The 23,608-nt window shown below is 39.6% G+C and overlaps 1 protein-coding gene across 1 annotated transcript in view; it reads left to right on the top strand.

Moving 5' to 3' along the window:
* Nucleotides 1-1,576: 1,576 nt before the first annotated feature.
* TRIM2 (tripartite motif containing 2) overlaps nucleotides 1,577-23,608 on the top strand; it is a 117,788-nt gene continuing 95,756 nt past the window's right edge. The window contains exon 1 of the mRNA XM_030010531.2: nucleotides 1,577-1,829. The gene's annotated coding sequence lies outside the window, so the exon portion shown is untranslated. The remainder of the gene's footprint in view (nucleotides 1,830-23,608) is intronic.

Raw genomic sequence — 23,608 nt, 5'->3', positions numbered from 1 at the left:
GGCCAACTTTGTTTGAATTATCCAAGGAATCGACTGCTGAATGGAGTTTTTTTGCTGTATGAAGAACAGTAGGTTGCATTTTGGTGTTAATAATAACATGTTCTGTTAAATTTGAAGGCAGGAGTTGAAGAGGAAAAAATGTGGTAGAAGGCTCAGCAATGATGTTTAGCTGTTGTGGAATTCATCCAGGCAGAGAGCTCTGGCTGTATGGATCAGGCTGAAGGCCTAGATAACTTTTGGCCTTTCTTATAGGCTGTGTTCCCCTCCTCACTCCTTCTGTTTCAGTCTGTCTTATTTATTTCATTTATTGCGAACTAACAATTCTCACTTGTTATATGAAGCTGAATGCAGATTGTTTGAACCAAGATCTGCATCTTGACTTGTTTTTATGAGGTATCTGGTACATAAAGTAATTAACAATTAAACTGACAACTCAAATAGAGAAGTCCTCCTGGCATAAAGACATAATGCAAATGTTAATAGCTCTTGTTTCAAAAGCAGTGTTGTCTTAAGCCATAATAGGGACTAGGTGTCATTTAGGATACCTGAGTAGGTTACTCAGACTTGGGAAGAATTCTGAAAGTGAGACATGAATTCAACTAAAAAGGCTCAATGCTATGCGTGATAAAGGACCTGGGTATGTCAAAGCTAAGCGTTGCACACTTGGCCCGTCAGGGTGGAAACTTCTGTCTCTGATTCTTGTACTTGGGTCGCTGTGTAGATCAGCAAGTCTTTTCCTGGACATATCATTGCAACATGCAAATAGGTGCCTATGGGATGGGAATTTACAGAATGGTGCAAATGAATTATTTTTGTCTGAGCTGCTAATGCAGCTGTTTCAGTATGGTGAATGGTTGGATTCTAAGCCTTTTGAGGCAGAGAATGTTTTCTTGCATAAGAGGCTCCAGCATACTTCAAGGCCCCATAGTCTTGTTGAAGAGTAAACTGCAACATACAGTTTGGCTGCTTTTGTGGCAATGCCACATGTGGAATTAAGATTTGGTGGTGGAGGGGAAGAAGTAGGGGAAGCACTAATGGCTTACTTCTTTTGATGTGTGACCTAGTTTAGCTACTGATGGTGTTGATAAACAGGGGAAAATGCATGCAGAAATATTTCTTCCTCTTTGTCTATAAATATCTATAACACACGTTATATTTCTGCATGCTTTTTAAAAATTCTCTGCCGTACTCTCTCCTCTGTGAGCATATAGGATTATGCATTAAGACAGAATTAATCCCTCATTGTGACACACACGGGCTCAGCATTTGCCACGGCTTTGCTCTAAGAAAGGGATTTGGACATTGTGGTCTCCATCAAAGAATGGCAGATTCTTGGCAGAACCTTCTTCCATTTTTTTCTGCAAGCGAAACAGTTAATAAATCAGTCATGCATCATTGCTGGATTAGCAATCACACCCCCAAATGCTAATAACTGTTCTCACTCTTTCTCCAGAAGATTACCCTTAAATCCTATCAAAGGACAAGATGCCTTTTGCCTTGCCTGGCATTAGCACCCTAGTGACCTACAGCCAAAGTCAATAGTCAGTAAACTAACTCTCTGACATGGTGAAAGAACAGTGTGCCTTAACCAGATCCACTGTTTCTTAAGATGGTTTTAGTTTCTCCTGTCAATGCCTCCACTTTTTATTTTTCCCTTTGTTTTGTTTTTTTTTCCACCTCAGCCAGTCTGGCCTCATAAATTGAAGCTGAACAGAAGGAAGTTTGCCACAATGAATCACTCAAGAGTCTGTTGCAGGGTCACACAGGCTGGGGGAGTTTTGCAAGGCTGAAGACTCTGGCGGAGCTGGAACCAAGAAAATGAGGAGAAGGTAGGTACTTAACAAGTTCGTTCTTTCTTGTTAACGGAGCAGATGAGCTTATTTACTTCTTGTCTGCAGCTGAATGGGGTCTGTAAAACTGCCTGCTCCTCTTGGTCTGAAAGCAGAGAAACAGCACTGGAGACAGGTCATAAACTGATGAGAGAATTCATGGTCTGTGAGCTCTCCTTGTCTGCAATTTCAAAGGACAGTTGCTTAAAGTTGGATGTTGGGCGTATAAAATATTATAACACTTTCCTTGGTTTTGCAATGCTCACCAGTGAAATGGCTTGGCTCAGCAAGGACTCCTTAGATAACTACTTTGTGTTTGTTTTCATGGCGTTGGTTCGTTATCACTGGGATTCATTTACAAAAACACAGAAGTATTTTATATGCAGAAAACATACAAAAAGTAAGATTACACTTAAGTTATCATGTGTTTCATTTTTAAGGAGCAGATATTTTAAAAATAATTGGGTTAGAAACCTACAAGATATATATACTAAAATATTTTGAACAGTAATTTATATTCTTATTGTTTCGTTATGTTTTACTGCATGGGGGATTCATGTTAGTGTATCTATTAAATAATTTTCTTTCAGCCTTATAATTTTTTTGCTAATCTGTTATTAGATTTAAAGGATGGTCTGGAGATTTTAAATCTTAGTATGCAGACAAAGATAAAAGGATATAAACTGAAAGGTATAAACAGTGTTTAAACTTTATCTTGAACACATAACCAATGATGCATGATTGTGCAAGTAACTTTTTCAAGTGCTTCCCAGTAAATATGCAACCACAGTATGTTTGCAGAGATGTACTTTCTGGTATGATCAGCATGGTTATCTTTTGGAGTGAACTGTTAGATAAATAAATGGGCTAGCATTCAGATCAGGGCTCACTGTGTCTGGCTCTAAGGCGTCAGACTGTTTCATTCAGAACTATTATTTCCGTGAATCATAGAATGAAGTCTTCACCAAAATTTTAGTTTATAATGTTTCTTTTCTAGAGACTGCAAACAGAAGTGGTGGAGGGGGGAGTGTGGGTGGGGCCAAAGTGAGAGAGCAAAGACCAGTGCAACTGGACAAAGAAGAGAGGTTAAATATTTGAGCGTAGAATTGAAAAGTAAGAGGAAAAAATTATTTGAGTTGAATGGAAAAACTATGCGTAGGGAGAGCAAAAATGTAAAAACGAAAATCTGGGAGGCACCGAGACTGAAACCAAACTTTGGTTTGTACCAAGTACTCCCTTAAATGAAGACCTAAATGGGCCAACTCACCACCTTTTAGTCCTCCACCCTCACCTAATACTTATTCCTCTGTGGACAGTATCAGCTTGCAGACCACTTCTGTCTAAATGTAAAAGAACAGATACTTTTAATTTAATCGAAAATTCAGGTTATGGGCTCATCATTGTGAATGGAGTACTTCAGTGGCTTTCAAACCACCTCTTCCCTTTTTGGTTTTCAAACTACATTTTTCTGGCTGCTTAAAACTTTGCTTCTTGCTATGTTCACTGATATACTTGCGGCCTAGCTGTGACTATTGGTCTCTCAGCAGACCATGCACATGGTCCCCACTGCTGTCATGCCAAGCAAAAAGCATGGCACAGGAACCGGAGGGCCCCCATGATGTTTCTGTAATGCTGGGTTGCCTTCTTGCAGCCTCGGGTGGCTTGCAGTGTGAAGTTTCACCTTCTCCTCAAATATGGTTAATAAATTTTTTTTGGTAGCATATCACTACCTTACACTTGTCTTTTTAAAAAGGAAGAAATCAGATGTGCTGTGTAATATTTGCATCTTAGCTTTTAATATGGCTTGCAAACCTAGTGTCATGTAAGGAAAGGTTGTTCAGAGAATAGTAGACTCTAAGCCCCGTGGCCACCAGGAAAACCTGAATTCAGTTCTTGCTTTGCCACAGATTTTTTTTTTTTTTTTTTTTGTATCATCACCTTGGGCAAGGTGCTTTGTCAATAAGGTCCCTCAAGACCTAGGCTACCTCTCTACACAGGGGCATCACAGTGATGAGTATGTAGGGGACAGTGAGCTGCTTCAGTATTGCTCTGATAGGGAACCATGTGAGTACCTGCAATAGTCATCCCCTCTCCCTGCAGCAGGCCCTGCCCTGAGGAAGGTGGCATCATATCCGATTAGATGATGAGTAATATTTCAGCATTGTGGCTAGTATTCAGTGGGCAACAGGAGATCATGTGTCCACAAAGAACCAAATGTGAAATGCTAAGCCATATTGCCAAGCTGGAGAAAGATGCAGTGCTTCCATCTTGTGACGTATAGTGCGTACTCCATTATATTTCTTTATCCTCCTCAGCACAGCCTCAGGACACTAGAATCCTGAGCCATGACTAGGTTTTAGAGGTGCTGCAGTAATACAAACGCTACTGCTACCACTAACCAGCTTGATTTTGTTTTAATAGCAGTCTTCTCTGCAAAACCACAAACCCAAGTTAATTACACAAGGCAGGGGAATGTGGAATTATTGCAATAATTAGACCAGGACAGCAGCCTTGGTCCAGAAAAACAGCTTTAAGCACAACTGTGCTGGAGAAAGTTCAGTCCAGCTCATTAGGACCAAATGCTAAGATCACAACCAGCTCCTGAACTGTCTTTTTAAAACTGCCTCTCCTAGTGGCTACTGTCATCTGAAGAGCTGTGCTGCCTCTGCTTGATAGTATCTCCTTTTCCTCTCCTGCCCAGTCAAGCTGATACCAGGAGCTCCCACCTAATGGTGACTGTGCCCTTTGCACCTGCCCTGGCCTGGGAAGTCAGAGATTGTAAACCTTCTTCCATGCTCTTGAGAGAATTTCCCATCTAATGTGTGCTTGCGTGCTGATTTGTTTGGATAAACGTGGGTAGAGGAAAACATATGTATGCCTGTCATTGGGGTTAGTAGTTACAGTTTATTTATGGCACCTTCTAGTTCTTGAAATTCTCTGGGACTAATGGATATCTTATATTCCAATAATATTTAAGTTAGCTCTATCTGCAGAAGCTGGTTTTCCAGTTTTTCTCCTTCACCTGTTATGAGTCGTGACCTGACAGCTTTGCTCTGCCAAGTGAGAGACCTACTGGATTTTACACCTGCTGCTCCCTCTCCTGTTTAGAAGCTAGTCTGGGTATGACTGCTATCATGCTGTGTTGTGGTTTAAACCCAGTCAGCAACTAAGCATCATGCAGCCACTCACTCACTTCCCCCCCACCCCAGTGGGATGGGGGAGAAAATTGGGAAAAGAAGTAAAACTCGTGGGTTGAGATAACAACGGTTTAATAGAACAGAAAAGAAGCAGCTGATAATGATAACACTAATAAAATGACAATAGTAATAATAAAAGGATTAGAATATACAAGTGATGCACAATGCAATTGCTCACCACCTGCTGATCGATGCCCAGTTAGTCCCCGAGTGGCGATTCCCCTGCCCCCACTCCCCCCATTTTATATACTAGACATGACGTCACATGGTATGGAATACCCCGTTGGCCACTTTGGGTCAGGTGCCCTGGCTGTGTCCCCTCCCAGCTGCTTGTGTCCCTCTAGCTTTCTTGCTGGCTGGGCATCAGAAGCTGAAAAATCTTTGACTTTAGAGTAAACATTTCTTAGCAACAACTGAAAACATCAGTGTTACCAACATTCTTCTTATACCTAACTCAAAAAACATAGCACTGTACCAGCGACTAGGAAGACAATTAACTCTATCCCAGCTGAAAGCAGGACATGCTGCCATAGCCAATGACTCCTCACAGGGCTGAGGTTAGGCTTTTGAAGCAAATAAAATTTATAGTCACCCAAGTTACATCCATCAGAATGGAAATTTTTAGCTGCAGTTGTTCTAAAGATCAGTACAGGATTAGTATTGATGAAATGTTGTAATTCCCAATTTCTTAAATCTCCTAAGAGCAGGTTGCATCCACAGTGGCATCTCCTTGGTCTCAAACAGCTGTGAGACAGCAATTCTTGGGCTTTAATATGAGTCAGTTCTCACCAGGGAAGGACAGTGATGTCCCCTTTCCTGAATGGATGCTAACTTCAAAGAAATGGGTACTGCCCAGCTGTCCACAGCCAGTGGACTCCAGAAACAATTTATTGGTTTGATAGTGATAGGAGCAGAGGAAGATGATATAAGGCTGAAGAGGAAAAAGACTGAAAGAAAAAAAGAGAGGGAACAACTTGACAACTGCATGGAGATGAGGAAGGATGCCTGAGGGAGAGAAGTAAGCAATATGGACGTATTCCTTACAAAATGGGGTAGATGGGATTAAAGAAACCCTAGGAAAATAATAGTGAGGAAATGTAAGAAGTAAATGTAAAATGTAAAAAACGTAAAATGTAAAAAAATAGTGAGGAAATGTGGTCATATGTAGTAAATATGAGCATAGAAAAGTGAGGGCCTGAGAGAAAAAAGAGAGAGGAAAAAAGAGAATATATAAAGAAAAAGGTCTTGCTGAGCTGACAGAAGAATGCCCCTGGAGGAGAAAAATGCAAAACTGTAAAGCATTGAGTATTATGACAAGCCTAAGGCGAAACACAAGCCCTGGCAACAAGGGAAATGAAGCTCTTTGGAAGAAGGAAAAAGGTTTTCAAACCGAATACAAACTACACACATTTAGAGTTAATTTTAAGTCTTATTCTATTGAAAGTTGGTTGATCAGGTATTATGCTAAAATACTTACATTTTCTTTCCCTGGGTAGAAAAATCACTGAGAAGTTTAAAGTACTGTAATTTTTTAATAGCCTTTTCTGCAGAAGGTCTCACATTTTCTTTACCACCACTGGATGATATGGTGAATGACCCAGAAAGCCTGCCACCTAAGGACTGAAATTTTTAGCAGGTCTAGCTTCCTCAGTATGGGTATGCCTGCAGCGTGACACAGAGGTGAGATGCCCCAGATGGCTTAAGGCAGGCTGAATGTAGTTATTGCCACACTGTGGTTGAAGAAGCACAAGCCTCAGTGTGGCCTGCATGTGTCTGAGTAATGTTTGAGAGCTGAAACCTATGCTGCTGCCATTACTCTTCTTTCCTGTGTACATCAATGGCAGTCAGATGCGGGACTGTAGTGCAGATGTGTCAGGATTGAACTTCATAGATGTGAGAACGGTGTCAACATTTATAAAAATGCACTAATCAACACATTTAATGTTCTATGTACTTGCTTCTGCTTTTCCACCCGCTGACAGAGCTTTGTGTCTCACTAGTCCTGGCTACTGCTAGGAAATGTATGTGCCAAAAGAGAACACCCCATTTTAGCAGGGCTGACTACTGAGGGAAACCTGAGCTCCTGAAAGCCTTCTTTCACTTTAAATGGAAAACATAATCTGGGCAGTCTAATTTTTGCTGGCAGGAGCAAGAATACAGTCAGATGATCATCTTATCCTCCAGCACAGTGAAGGTCATAGAAAGGACGTTTTTGGAAATGGTTTCCTCTGTCTCTAGCTGAAGAATGACATTTCTTGTAGAAGAGGAGTTGCTTTATTCAGCTAAGTTTTCTTTGAGACCAAAAGATTAATCTTCAGGTAGCTCAAACCTCTTAGCATAATTGATTCTAAAAATATCTGTTCAGAACAAGACTTGGAATATAACTTAATATTGTTTCAAGTAAAAGGGGTAAAGCTCCAGTCTAGTCCTTCATGAATATAGTAAGTGGTGTGTATGTGTTTTACCTTTTTAAAGTAACTTTTCTTAGAGTATCTTATCCCAAACTCTGTAATGCATCTGATTTATGCAAAGCAGCTTACATATGTGCCAGTGGAGAACTTCAGCTGTTATTCTGAGTTCTTTATCTTCTCAGTATGTGTTAATTCTTGTATCCCCAGTCAAAACATTTATCCCTGTTCTTGAAAGTAGAAAACCATCACCCTGTGCCCTCTTACCTTGTTTATAAATTTTTGGTTTTGAAACCTAGATGAAGAAAAGAAAACAAAAGTATCAGAGAGCAAAACAGAAGTTATTAGATGATTGAAAGAATATATATACAGGGTGACAAAGAATGCAGGCAAAATAAAACCCATCAGTTGAAATTGGTAAATTTTCTAGGCCTAAAATATTCCTGAAAAGTTTAAAAGAGAGGAGTACAACAAAAGTAACTTTTATTTGTTTCAGGTCTTTGGAAAATTTTATTACTAGCTTTAAGGGTCATTGCTGCAAGTTCAACCAAGTTAGAGAAAGTGTTATTTGTTCCTATTTCTAACAAACCACATTTGATGAGACTCTGGAGTACTGTCCTCATAATAATCCCCTTGTGTATTTTTCTTGTTGTATTTCTACACAATAGCTCTTTAATGTATTGTCATGCCAACATATGCCTTTCTATTGAGAACTTTTCCACATACAAATTATTATTGCTACTTTTGTTGAACAAACAAGCCATGTGGTATAGCTTGTTTCATTTACTCATATTTACACTTGCTCTGAAGGAGAAACATCTTTGAGAGTTACAGAGTTTGACTCTACCACTGATGTTCTGTGTGACTTTGGTCTTAGAGACATAGGACTAGGTATTCAAAAGTGTTCTTCAGATCTGGGTATTTAGCTTGAAGTGTTAATCTTCAGGCTTTGGTAACATTTTCAGAAATGCTAAATGCCTGCTGTGATGGCAGGATTGTTCAGGGAATACCACTAACTCTAATACTCACTCTTTTCAATAGGTTAACCCTGGAACAAAAACATTAGGGCACTCAAAGAAGCAGCCATTTTTTGGGGGGGGGAAAAATATATATTTCTGTAGTGCCTCAGTTGCCCTCAGTAGTGAAGCACAGCCAATTCTTATCAGATATCCTTGTAAACCCTTTTAAAATGGATGAATGAAAGTCTCTGAATAGGTGCTTTGTCTTGAGCCTGATAGTAGCAAACGTTCATGCTGTCAGACTCCTACTACTAAAAGCACCTTTGACGCACACTCATGGAGGCCCATGATCAGTAACTTACCCAAAGCTTTGCTGTAGCCAGGCACTCATCCTGCTGTGAATGGCATAGACCAAGACATTGTAAGTAAAGGGACTACTCACACGCCTTTTTATTTTTATACGTATCTGACTGGACTGGGAGCATGCAGCTGTAGCTCTTGAGCTGGAGTAACAGTAGCAAGCTCCATTTTATGTTGACATAAATGAGAATTTGTACCCCTGACCATCCTGTGCTGTCATTTCTCTCTAGTTCTGATAAATCAGGTTCACCCTCAATGCTTTGGAGGTCTAGAGACCCTTGACAGATTGAGCTAGATCAGCTGTGCCAGATACCTGATGCACTTTGCATTCAAGTCCTGTCTGTGCCCTCCTTTTTGAGACCATCCTCTGCTATTTATTCTGGTGTGTTTTTAGAGTTTCCATTGTCCTTCTGTGAGATTATTGTGTATTCTGCACTCAGCGCTACAGAAAAGCTTTCAATATGAGGAGAGGTATGTCATAAACATCTTCCTTTGTATATTTAAATGCATGCCAGTCCTTCCTGATATTATGTTTCATAGCTCAAGTATGTCAGCTAAAAATGCTCAGCCCTGAGCTCCTGACAGTTTTTCCTGAGAAGCTTCGTATAGGTTCAGTATCTGCAAGGCCTATTGTTATGGCAGTGGAATGCTGCAAAAAATGTTAAATGGTTTCCATATAGCCAGGTCCTAATAATTAAAGGTTCCTTTTAGATTAGGAACAAGAGCTTAAAATGTGTGTAGTTTCACTAGGTGGGAAGCCAGCAGGAGCTCCACAGTACTGAAGTTAATGTGCTCTCATAGCTTGCTCGGAAGGCAAGCAACAGGAATCTGGACATTTGCAGTAGGCCAAACTGGAGATACCTAAAGACGTGGATTATGATCCCCCCATCTGAAGGGAGTATGGATGCAGCCTCCAGATTGCATATTAGCTGAAGGTGGAAGAAAAGCCTGTTTATCAGTAATTTTCCTGCAGGCCATTAGCATGGATCTGCTGCTGTCTTTTTAGCCACTGTTGCTCTGGAAAATAGTGGTTAAAGTTGGCAAGATAGAGGAAAAGGGAACTCTTGTAAATATAACAACAATTAAATAATTTTAATTCAACATTCTTGAAGACTGTGGTGACTCTGCTATTTGCCAGTCTTTAATATTTATACAATGATGGAACGGTCATGGAGATGTTTGCAAATCCCAAAAGATTAGTCATGGAAATCCGTTCTCTGTTGTTTGCTATCAATTATTTTCTATGAAAGTTTCAGCCACCCACTCAGCAAAAAAGGCAATGGATGAAAAGCATACACATAACTCAAATAGTCAATAAGGTGGTATGTTCATGAGCAACCAGCATCTGCAAAATGGGCCATCAAACCATTTGGCAGAACCATACAGGGACAAAATGTGTTCCTCAACAGTGAGAAATATTTGTGAATGATTGTGAATTAGAGAAGTTCAAAATCAGTGTCAGCTGGCAAATACTGTTCAGCCAGCTCCAACACTGGCATTTAAAATCTCAAAGATAAATTCCTGGAACTGTAGAAAATAGTCTGCCTGTAGGGGATGTATCTGATATAAAGATAATGCCTGGTTTTACTCAACCTTATATAGACATGCTGAGAAGATTCAGTCCAACCAACATCAAAAAAATACAAAGTCTCATTTTCTGCTGCTGTGCAACTTGTCCATTTGCATACAAATGTCCAGCACTATAAAGACTGAAGCATTAAAAGTAAAGCTCATTATTACCTAAAGAAATCTACGGGTAAAAACATGAAAGCTACTTCAGTATGGTTAAAACCAGGTGCTTCATGTCAGTTTGATGTTGAATCAGTGTAATGTCGTTTCAGCAATAGGATATGACAAAGTGATAAAAGCAAGACTTTTTTTTCTATCAAAGCAGTTGCTGGCAAATTAAAGGCCAAGTATAGTATTGGAAAAAGACATGTCATGTGCAGGAGGAGGTATAAGATGAAATCTGTAATAGACTACTTTGGAGCTCTTCAGACATCTGAAATCATAGGGCTAGGGTGATGTGTAAGAAATTACACAGACCATCTGTAATGAGGTGATTCTTACCATAATTATAAACAGCTTGATCCATAGGGACATGTAGGCATCCCTCTGTGGATTGAAGCCCTAGTGCCTATGTTGATTACTGAATAGAAAACAACTTTCTGTGATGTTATGGCTTTTGTAAGTCATTCAGGTATTTTACAGAGACTGTGGAGGTGATAGATAAATAGGATATAATAAATACACAGATTTTGGGAGCTATGGTGCTTTTACCATACTGGATGTTCAGCACTATGTAAGCACAATAGAAAAATCTACATATCACAGACAGGGATGTTTTGTTTCTTCTCTGAATGTTTCATTGCTTGGCTAAGTTAATTGTACACAAGCACAGCATGATGTTCCTTAGCTGCTTCCTTTCAAGCTGAGGGAAAACACTTGATAAAGGACAAAAAGACTGATTTGCAGCAGATCAGTCAAAGCAAATCCCATTTTAATTGGAAAATGTGAAGGCATTTCTTCTTACTTAGTCATCTTGCCTGCCAAATTTGTGCCTTCTATCTCCAGCCATTTCAGCACAAGGTTTTTTTACATTCTTTGTGTGTGTGTGTTTAGAAATGGAAAAGTTTATTTTTCATACTGCAAAGTTACTGAACTGCTTTTGCTTAGATTTCGTTTGTCTTTTTAAAGACTATTTGGAAATTACTAGCTTGAAATGTGAGTTTCAAAGCTCTTCATAACAGATACTGTAGTATTATCAGGAGATAAGGAGAGATGAAAGGAACTTTCAGTAGAATGTTTATTCGTTTTGCTTCTTAGTTAATGAAATTGTTACCTTTGAGAGTTAGTTACCTACAAAGAGGACTCTTTTCATAAGGACTCTTTGCTGGCTTTTGGACACCCAGGCAGTTGTCCCAGTATAGTATTCTGTCAGTAGCTTCCAGTGCCTCATTTGCCTTCATTTACTGGAAGCTACCTTACCCTCACTTGTGCTAGTGTGACTGACTTCAAACCTAGATCTGTGAAATGATTCATTTAAAAATGAAATAAAATCTGTTCACATTTCAGTAGGGCCAACCTATTTTGCAAGGAGCTGTTCTGTTAAAGGAACAATGGCAAGGAACAACAGCCTGAAAATACAGATTCTCTTTAGAACTAAAAGGGCAGTATACTTGCCATTTCTGCAGACTCCTCTATGAGTATTTTCTGCTAGTATAGTGAAGGAGCTAGTCCCTGTCTTAGGTACTTCCAAGTTCCAGTTTTGCTAGAAGTGTGTTTTACGTGCTCTACATGTCATGAAGGAGTTGAACAGGTTGTACCTAAACTTGGAGGAAAGGATACATAAATAGATGGGGTTTAGTGTTTTAACATCTGATCCAAAGACCTTTTAAATGTAGTAGAAAGTCACGACTGACTTCAGTGAACATTGAATCAAGCCCTAAACCAATAACTCCTGTTCAGCAATACAGCCATTGAAAGACTCTAATCAAGTGGATAGAAACGCTTTTGCAAAAGATTCCAATCATCATATGGCTCAGCCTGGTTCCTTTTCCTAGGTCCCTCAGCAGCATGACTGCTTTCATCTCTGCCTAGCTTTGCAATAGCCTGAAGCATAAAATCCCTCAACCCTATGCCCTTTGTTGTATATAAGCGTACTCTTTGACAAACTGCCTGGAACAGACATACTTCAGCTAGCATTGAAGTCTATCTAAATAGGAATGTTTTGTGGTTCTTTTGTTGCTGTTGTTTTGTGTGGGAGGATGATATGTTTTGTTGATTTAAGATGTTTCTGCAATTTTAGAGACTTTTTAGTGGTGCATTTGGTGTTTGAAAGCAGCTGGATTCTTTTATCTCTAAACTTGCCAAATGGAATTTATTCCACAAACCCTTGGCATTTTCCAGAATATGCTGCCAACCCCCACTTTTTTAAATAACTCCATAGCTTTTTTTTTCCTGTGCTGTCTGTCATCTTGTTTTCCAGGTATTTTTGGTATAGAATAAAAGCTTGAAAACATATGCATAAAGTGGGCACATTTCAAAAAGAAGCCTGAGTTTTTGAAGAAAAATGGGGTGAGAGACAAAGGCGTATCAGAACATAGACCTGTCGGGCATTTAGGATCACATGTAGATCATCAGTTTCATGCTGTGGCATGCAGAGAAATCTCAGAATTCACTTGTAGCTGGTAATTGAGCACATGGAAATTGTTTCTGTGAAAAAGAAAAATCATGAAATATTGCATTGCCCATGCAGTTAATGCTGCCATTTTGTGGATCAGTTTTCTATGCAAATGGTTTTAATTTTGTTTGGATTGGTCTTTTCAGTAGGGGTCTAATTCAGAGTTCCTAGTGAAATAGGAAGGAATTCATATTCTGAACATTTGGAATGTCACCACAATTATTTCTGTTGAGTACTGTAAATGGAAAGTCCAAAATTGTTAGAAAAGACTTCTCTAATCAAACTTGGTACAGAGTACATACATAACTATAGCCCATGAACCTCATAATACATAACCTTTCAAACCTTTTTTTTTCCATTTGTCTGGATGTTCATGTTGTATTGATAATCTTGGGAAAGAACAGTGATGATAAGCAAGCTAATAATGCCCCCTAAAGAGGGGAAGCATGGGAAATTGCTGCCTACATTGCAGTCTTGTCATACATTGGACTTGTGGTTGATGACTACTTTTTCAGAGGAAGAAGTATCTCTTGTCATTGCTGGATAAGGAACAGGAACATTCAATACCAGGGGATGTTCCAAACATTTCTGATGCAATTTGGGAATATATATGTGCCTGTCAGGTTCTTGCCCAGTGCTGCCTGGCCCAAATGGGGTACTATGACATGAATCATTGAAGAGGTCTGGGTGATAACCAAGGTCCTGGCATTCTCCCCATAGGTCTCTTGAATGCTGGGTTATCTCCAAACAATGTTAATCAGTGGGGATGACATTTCCTTCACAGTGACACTCTGCACTGCCAGCTTCCCGGCTAGGCAGAACAGCTTAGAAAAAGGAGGTCCTCCTCACTTTTTTTTATTTTGTATAATTTTGTACCCCCACTTGTGGTGGGTACTGGCACCTTGAAAATGGGTCCAATACCCATGTCTTAATGATCATCCACACCCAGCATAGCAGAATGTCTTATTTATTGCCAGCTAACCTAAAATCCACCATAAGTTAAAAGTGGGAAGATAATTTATTTGCATAAGCCAAATATAGACAGCAAAATTAGAAGATGCAGAGGCAGGCCAAAAAAAAAAAAAAAAAAAAGAAGCAAATCTTTACATCTACCTGTATTTTAGCTCATCTTCAGCTAACAAGCAGTCAGAATACTTTGGTGCTTTATGGCTGGGATCCAGTTCTTGGACAAAACCCACTGCTTTGAATTTAAATGTCACTGAAAAAAAACTCTTTTTAGGGGTTACTTGTACATGATAACTGGCAAACTTTTCTTGGAATTTTGTTCAGATTCAAGCATTCCCTCTCTTTCTCTTCATCTTTTCCTGTAATTCGTCACTTTCTTAGAGGTCAGTTTGAATATTCTCATACAGGACCAGTGATGGTTCACCATACTGTGGAAATGCTCATGTATTTCAGGTGTTAGCTAGACAGAGTCATCTCCTTTCCAGATGGCATACAGGCTTATTGCTTCACTGTACTACAAAAAAATCATTAGCTCGTTGGGAGAGAAATGTTCTTTCAGCTCATTGATGATGCTCAAACCTCAGTACATAGCTCTTGACAAAGCCATATTGTCATAAACCAACACTAATACAGGGTACAGGCATGTAAAAGAGATCAGAAGTTAGGTACATTACCAATTCTTGAGGCTCATCGTGCCAATAACCAGTGTCTTTGGTGAGACAGTGGATTTGAGATCAAGGGTTCCCAGGCCTTGAGAGATACAATGACAAGTTATTTTCTGAACCAGCAGACAAAAAGGAATGGAAGGGATTTACTGTTGCAATCAACTTTTTAGGTGCTGTGTACAACTACAGAAACATTGTTACCAGTGACAGAAAAATTGTTTTTCTTGCTCTCTTTAAACATACCCAGGATAAAAGTAGATTCTACATAATTTAAGGGAGTTGGGGGGCAGGAGAGGATTGCTTTCGTTGCTGCTGAGGAGTAGGGAATATACAAGTTCAATTTTTTTTTGATAAAATGTGATTTTGTTGAACTATTCAGCAGCAAAGTGTTCTGTCTATCCAGCAGGTATAAAAGTTAAGTCTGTGCACTAATTTTCCATTGTGAAGGAGTTAGCTGCTGTAGTACTGTGGTATGTGATGGTCTATTACAGAGAGGATATAGATCAGAGGTCAAAATGAAATGTGACTGTGAAGCCCCTTGACCACTACTTTGTAATAGCTCCTTTTAATAACGTTACATGTGAGAACAAAAAGGTTTCTTTGAATTAGTAGCTCTACTCTGTATTACATTACTGTATGTAATTTCAGCTATACCAGAGGGACTGAACATTAGTGGAACTATGCTAATGAGAGAAGATGATGAAAAATAACACCTGTCTTAACTTTAGCCTGTGTATATATGTGTACTATTTTCCAATTTCTTTGCATATATACATAGATAAATTAATTGAGAGCTGCTTAAAAACTGTGTACAGCACAGCATAACTGATAGGGAAAAGAGTCTTATGAAAAGCTCGGATTTTACCCATTAGTGCTTATTGTAACTTTCTTTGTTTGCAATGGAAAAAAAAAACTTTTTTACTTTCTCCTTTGTGCCTCTTCAGACTGTAGACCCACTTCTTAAATATTGTGGATGAAAGCCCAACTCCAGTGAGGCCTGTAGCAAATATCCCATTGACTTCACTGAAACCAAGATTTTGCCCTGAATTTATAAAGTGGTAAAGCACTACTAAACCACACATGCCATAATGCACACCCAAAATGCCAGTGGTTTCTTTTCAGGGATTGGCAAAAATGCTGTTGCAAGATCACAGGGCATTAAACAAGTGTTTCTGTTGTCAGATATCCAGCAGAACCTTTGTTGGTATGCAGAGGAATGTTATTAAACACTCTACTCCCAGAACTTTCTTAATGTCAAATGGACAGTGTACATTTTTACATGTCACTTTGGTTTTCAAATATATTTGCCTATTTGCAGTGCTTTAGAATTTGCCTTTTATGAATACATGAGATTCATCTACAATTGCCTAAAAATGTCAGTATTTTGTTTTAGCATGGTTTTAAAATATCACAATTTTGTGTATGAGCACAGTGTAGGATAACCAACCTCTGAAGATCTCTGTTATGAGCTTCTGACTTGTTTCAGAAGAACTTTGTCTAGGCATAGAAGTGGAGGAATCCTTGGTGCTAAGACTTCCAATAAGGACAGTTAACTGTAATTCTGTATGACACCTTCTCCCTAGGAATTTAAATAATTTTGTATAGATCACTGTACATTTCAGAAAGTGGTACTGTCCATCACTTCTGAATTGATCTAGATATAAACTACTTTTTGAGAATCAAAGAGTCTGTAATTAATACAAACTCCAATCTGTACTGATCTGCCCAGGAACTAAGCACCATTGTAGTCATGCAGACTGGAAGTGCCAGAGGAAACATGGAGCTGTAATGGTGGAGCTGCTTCCAAACAGTTTACTATGACATGTGAAATAGCTGTAGATGCACTGTGGCTGACACATTTAAGACTGTTGATGTTTTTTTCTTGGATATACTGTGATTGTCCAAAATTATGGGCCTTCTTATGGATATGTTCAAATCAAATTGCTTTTTGTAAAGGACTCGGCTCATAGACTACACTGTTCATCTTGTGTCTCCATATTTAAATGGATTTTTTTGTTTCATTCACTGAATTGAAGATTACTTCCTTCAGTGACTTAATACAGAAGGGAGATTCTCTAAAGGTGTAGTTCTCCTTACAGTCAAAAGATGGTAGTACAATTTCTGTTCCAAGCGGCCCAGCAACACAGAGCAATAGCTGCACATCCATTGTTTGCATTTATAGGAAGGGATATGGCAACAAAAGAAGGGTGAGAATCTGTAGATGAGATCGCAACAACCCGTTGTTTGTCAGGCAGTGGTTAGAACTGTGATCTTCTCTGGTAGTCAGTAATTCTGAATGTGGCCATGATGCCCAGGTTTAATTGGCTCTAGCACAGCTATCAAGTGAGCTGGTGCCAGGATGGACATCTGCAGTGAAGGGCTTAATGAAGCTTGGGGGGTTGGGAGAGCATGAAATGAAAATGTTCTTCTCGCCATCTCTGATGTCTTCAGTAAAGTCTCTAAAAGCAACAATTGATGTAATTAAAGCAGCAAGTTTAATTAGGTCTAACTATTGATTAGTCTAATGTTAATCTCAAAGTATTTTATAGTGAGGTGCAAATAGTTCACAGCTAGAAAATGGTTATTCTGTGGAAAAGAGTACTAGAGTTTCCGTAATTTAAAAAGGGGAGAAGTCAGCGTGGACTAACTGCCCAAACAGAGATTTAATACAGACTGTTCCATGAGAAATGTGGGCTCTCCACACCACATTTTATTTTCTAGGAATACAAAGCAAATAAGATGCTAAAGAAAAGGAACTATTTATCTGCTTTTTTGACTAGTCAACAATGGGATTTCAATCCCATTTTGTCTGTAAAGAATCCTGTTAGAGTGGTTGTTTGCTTGGGCATACTGCTGATCGTAGCAGAACCTGGAAAACTTATTTTACACAAGGGATACGTGATGTTCTTCAGCGAAGTAGAATCATGTAGGATCTAATATTACTAGCACAGAAATATTTAGATGCATATGATACTGTGTCTGAGCTGAGAAAGCAGGAACATGACTGCATGCAGTGTGGGCAAAGATTGTGATGGAACATTTGTATCCTTGAATAATATAGCAAGTACCTCTGTACACACTGAGATACTACTGTGAATGTGCTTAGAAATAAGACTAATAACTTGAGATCCTGTAATACAAGTGCTCTGCTTTTAGATTTCCAATATCTACTTCAAGAATTCCAGTTCTGCACTGCAGTGCCTGTAAAAATTTTGCTTAGTCCTAACAGGTTAAGCCTAGGCACCAGAATTAGGCACCCTATGGAGTCAGTGAAGAGCCTTCAGGCTCAGCATAGAAGTAGCCAAAAGAAAACACTGAGCGCAGGACTTTATGCAAATTTTCTTCCTTTCAGGAACCAAGGTGCGGTTGAAAGCCACACATTTATCACATTTTTCTACCAAGGTTTCCCTTATGGACGTTCTCTACTGCAGCAGGACTGTATTTGGAGAAGGCAAAACAAGTAGTGGTATTTTTCAATTCTCTGGCTTCAGATTGAAGGGCACGATGAGATATATTGCCAAAAAGCTGTGCAGGTCAATGCAGAAGCCTGTTTCTGGAGTGGATATGAGAGCATTATGCTGCAAAACCAAGGGTTTACTTTCTATTCCCTGATTTCAGGCTCAGCCTGGGAGCAGGAGGAAGTTTGCAACTCCTAGAGTCAAAAGATTAGTTCCAGGCACTGGGATTATCTGAGATATGTCTAAATAAATCTCTGTATTATCTAGGGAAAATGATGGTAGGAGCAAACTCACACCTTTGAGTCCTTCCCACCAAGCCAGAGCCCTCTAACTTCTAAAAATCAAGGAACTCTCTGTGCATGGAAAAGGACTTCTGCAAATTCTGAAGGAGAGAAAAGATACTGCTAACATACATCATTGCAGTTCTTTCCATCCTCTTCCAACAATCTTCATCTTAATTCACAGTGATTTCTGCAGCATTCTGGTTGTCTCTGGGAATTCATTTTTTCATGCATGGCATAGTGTGTGGTTCCTAAATTATAAGTAATCCACTCAAATAGCTGATTTGGGCTGGAGTGCTGGAAAAGATTGCTAATGAGTGTTTTGAGTAAGTGCTTTCATCATTTCCTTTCCACTTGGAACCCCCACATGCCCAGAAAGTTACTCAATTCATTCTAAATTGGAGGTAAAGCCATAAAGAGGTCTAACTAGCTGAATGTGTTAGTCACATTGGAATATAATTCTCCTGGTGGATAATTTGGGTTTGTGTGTTTTAACTTGTTTCCTTGTATTTAACAAACATAAAGACATTCCAAGTAAGTAGTGGTGTTTGCGGAAAGTTCCGTCTGGATATCCGTGGAGTCTGGAGATGTTCATTTCAGTTCAGAACTTTTAGGGCACTAATGGTGTCACAGCAGGCGACAAGGTGTCTCCACACTGACTTGATGAAGCAGGAGAGCTAAAGGTAATTATTTCTTATTCTTTTTTGAGCTCCCTGGCCTAAATGGGCTAAATGGAGAAGTCATGAATGCTGGTTATGGTGATGGTGTCGAGGTACTAAAATGCAGGAAGAATAGGGAAAGTGGACAAGGCAAGGACCAAATTGTGCCACCAGCTGCTCATTTGTTTTCCAAATAAAACTGTGTTTGACTTCCCTTACAAATATATCTTCCCATATGTATACCAACACCTCAGTTCCACCTGCCATGTCTTACCTGCTGTCCTGTAGTAACTGTAAGCAAACCAAACAGTTTTCTTTAATAATAAAAGCAGGGTAGACCCCTGCAAACAGGACACTGCATGTACTGTGTTCAAGAGGCTTTTGCTAGATACAACCTCATTAAAACATGTCCAGATGTGGTTGAAATCACTAATGGCCGTTAAAGGCAGAACCTGCAGCATTGAAGGTCTTCCATGTGACTCTAAATCCACGGAGAGCTAAGAAGCTGTGCTATGCCTCTTGGATGCAGTGCTCTCTGGGCATGAGACAAATTCAACAGCACTTTTTTTCTCTTCCAAACTGATGTCAATAGATACAATCCAGACCTTAGAGAAATATGGAAACTCGGATAATTTTCTGCCTGAATTAGAAACCTTCTGTTCTATGGAAGCTTGCAGAATTGTTTCCCACTTTTCAATTATAATGTTAATGGTTATGTATCTGAATTTCCTGCCTTTCTGGATAAAATAGTGAGGCACAGATGAGGCTTTCACCTTTCACTTCTATGCTGCTACAACGCTATAATTTCGGATGGTCAATGACAAATTTTGATCTTCTATTTGTCATTATCTTAATGCAGCCTCCTGTGCTGTAGCTGTATAGACCCAGTACAGCTTCTTTCTACTCTGTTCATTCTGCATCTACAAATGACATCAAAATTGCTAGCTAACGTTCTTCCTTTGATGTTATGGGGCTTTTATTTATTTAAGTTTAAAAGCATTTGATTTGTTATGTATTTTATTTGGATAGAATGGGTACAGAAAGAGTCAAGTAACACAATATTAAGTGGCAATATTTCAGGTAAGATCAATTTATTTGGTCTGGTGATGCAAAAGAAAATCTGGAAGCATTTGTAGTATTTTGGTTTGAAAAGGGAAATGTTATCATGCAGTCTTTGTGATTCGAAACTTAAAGATCCACCACCCTGTAGAGCAAGGAGAATCATCAGGTTACATGTAGATAGTAGAACTAGGAGGCTGTTTTAGGTCCAAGACAATCTTACCACAAGCACAGACAACTTGGAGAGTTCTTGACATTCTGATATAACACTACTTGACTGAGTAAACAGGGGACCATTCTCAAATATTTCTTGAAAAAACAATCTTAAATGATGAGAACTATCGACTTTGCATAGGAAAAAAGGCAAGATATCCTGACTGGGATGGACTGTTGACTTCCTACTTTGGCCTTTTGCAGGTACCTTGATTCTTTTTCTACATCACTCAGCCCTATTAGGAATAGGCAGACTTGTATTTAGCTATTCACAGGGTTTATTTGAGGTGAAGCACCTTGTTTAGAGATGGTGCTTTGCATCTTACATTGTCATAACATGTAATTTCACAGAGCAGTCTATGTTCCACTCTCCAGGCAGTTGAACATCATCTCTGCTTCTCACCCTAGAGAGTAACTAGTTCATTGGCCATGTCATGCAATCATATCACAAAAACCTTTGGGACTGTCACTGTTTAATCTGCCCTTAATGAAGCCTGCCAGATCAGCTTACACTATTTGTCACTGTTTTCTGGCCTGGCTGCCAGAGCCTTGGCAATGGTTTCTGCTTCTAAAACAAGGAAAGAAATAGGCAGGCCTGCAGTTGGAAGCATTGACTGAAATAGAAATCCATGAGAAACCCAGGCAGAAATCCACCTTTGATCTGTTTCCTGTGTGTTCTAGGCTAGATGAAATCAGATTAGTTTTAATCCCCATAATGACTATTTCCTTGGCTGAACTCAGGCAAGATCTGTGCAGGGATTGAGGCCAGATATAGGGCCTGCCTACTCTCTGGGGTAGACTAGAGTTCAGGAACCCTCAATCTGGAAAAGTCACAGTGGAGTTCAGCCTTGTGCACAGCACTATGGCTTATTAGTGACAATGCACAGAGCCAGATTGTGTGTTTCTGTGCTGAACTCTCCAGCATTTCTGGTTTGTGAGTCAGTATGCAGATCCCTGCCAGCTCAGGTGGCCCTGCTCCCACATCACAGACATGGTCTTAAGTACCTAATGGCCACCTTAAACACTTCAGGCAGAAGTGTAGGTCTTCAAAACCTGCCACGTAACCCAGGTGTCTGGAGATGCTAAACGGCAGCAAGGGCTGAGCAACTGGGCATCTCCCTCATACCTAGACACATCAGGACCATCACGGAAGATACTCTGTGCCTATCCTTTCTGAAGCGGTTAATCAGGCACAGAGCTCAGAAAACACCTGTTGAACCCCAACAAAATAACTGCTGCCATCAGGGGGACAGAAACCTGATTCTACTCCTAATGAACAGCCAATTACTGAAGCAGCAATTGGACTTTCAAGGTTAGTGCCTTAAACAACAGCCTGACTGCTAGGCTACACAGTGGTCTTTATTCTCTCCCTTACTCCCTTCATTATTTAGTAATATCAGGATAGCAGCTTCAGGAGGATTCCTACCTTAGAATAACCTAGAAAGATATGATTAAATAAGGGAATGGTGGTTAAACTTTCATCTGGCTGCTAGTAGATTTGAGCCCCAATCTGTCATCTCTTTAGTACTGTAATTGCCTCTCTTCCCCAGTCAGCTTCTGTGAGAAAGGGAAGTTAACTCAAGAGAATGGGTATGTTTGAATCCCAGCTGGAGATGGGCATTTTCCTGCAGCCCAGATGAGGATTCCAAGTTCATGGAGAGAGTTTAAGATCTTAGCATTTCGCAGTAGCTAAGTTAGGCAGCTCTGTGGTAAAGTGCTGGCTTTTGTGGGTGTCATTCCTGTGGATTGCTTAAGCACAGAACTCTTGGCAGGGGGATCTGCAGACTGCAAGGCACCTTGTGGTTAGGAACTGACACCCCTGCCTGTGCCTCTTTGTTAATCTGTCTCTCCCTTTATTTACTGCTAAGATTTTTTTCCTCATCCAAAGCATGTCAATTCAAGTAGATAGAAAGGAGAACCTTTTCTCTAAAATAGGGCCATGGGAGGAAAGAGATTGCAGTATCAAAAGCAGTATAAATCTGATGAGCAGTCAGTACCCTAGAAATATAAGTAGCTTGTCTATATAAAAGCCTAGCATGGAGTTAAGTGAGGTGGTGTGTCGACTAGAGATTTCTTTTGGAATAAGTAATGTAATATTGTACAAAGCATTTCTATTGACGCTTCTCTCTATCTCTGAGCAAAGCCATATGTAATACTGTGTTGCTAATATATTTTTTCATAGGCTTGATGTAATGACATGGGAAAAGATGTGGGAAATGTATAATAAATACTGCTGGAATGGGTGGATGCCATTTTAAATAACCACTGGCAGTCTGCCTTTCTCAGCTGTATGGTAGGCTGTAGGGTTGCTATCATGTTCAGTGACGTGCACCAAACAATGTCCAGGTCATAACAGCTCAATTACATTTTTTTCTGAGTCTATTCACCGAGAGACCATTATGGCAGATCCTGGGCTGTCAAGAGAATCTTGGACTCCTGGAGTGAGCTAACTCCCTGCTGGAAGGAAACAGCAAGTTCACAGGTTACAGCTGCATCTCTGTGTGCCTGAGTCCTGCTGTGAATGCAAATCTTCCTTTTGTTAGTCTAACTGCCTTCTCAGCAGTATCTCAGCCAGGTCCCTTACAGATCAGAAATCTGAGTAACTTGGGATCCCCAGGTAGCTAAAGGCAGAGTTTAAGGTAAGAAATGTAAGCACTGTAGGTTAACTTGGAAGTACACTGGTACTAGTGAGATGCCCACTCCTGAGACTGGTGCCCAAACACCCTATCCTATGCTCCAAGAAGCCGCAAGTGTTCAGGAATTAGATACACACAGAATATTTACATACATAAAGGGAGAGGGATCCAAGTTCATGCTGCTTCCATGCTGTGCTGGCTAGATGTTACTTAGCTCAGTCCAGAAGCCAAGTAACCATGTCTGCTTTCACTGTGTTATGCTTTTCTGTGTTGGGAGAGTTGGCACAGCTATGAAAAGTGTTGAGCCTCTTCATTCTATGTCAGATGTTTGCTGCTTCTTTTAAAATAAGCTATTAACTTCATTGCTTTACCTTGTTATAATATTAATTTTTCAATTTATTCCTGTTGCTGTCTTTTTGCAATGTACTCTTTGAAGTTCAAGGTTTTACATAGCAAAAATGTCAGAACTACATGAGTTTAAGTGACAGTTTAGCTCGTTCTAATCTGCTTAAGGAATCTTTTCATTTTAGTGCTTTTCTTTTGAATATGTTGTCTTTCCTAGGGCCACTAAATATGTGTTTCACTAGACATTGTCTAATTATTGTGTAATTTTGTATATAATTCAGAAGTGAATGTAGATGCTTTGTTGAAAATATTTTCTAATTTCCATTTTTTTAGTTTTGGAGGGCAAAAGATTGTTTGTAACACATTGTAGTTGGTATGTCCTGTGGATAG

The sequence above is a fragment of the Aquila chrysaetos genome, chromosome 1 (genome assembly GCF_900496995.4).
Source record: "Aquila chrysaetos chrysaetos chromosome 1, bAquChr1.4, whole genome shotgun sequence".
Taxonomy (NCBI): Eukaryota; Metazoa; Chordata; class Aves; order Accipitriformes; family Accipitridae; genus Aquila; species Aquila chrysaetos.
The sequence above is the reverse complement of the archived record's forward strand: the minus strand, read 5'-3'. Positions and strand labels throughout refer to the sequence as shown.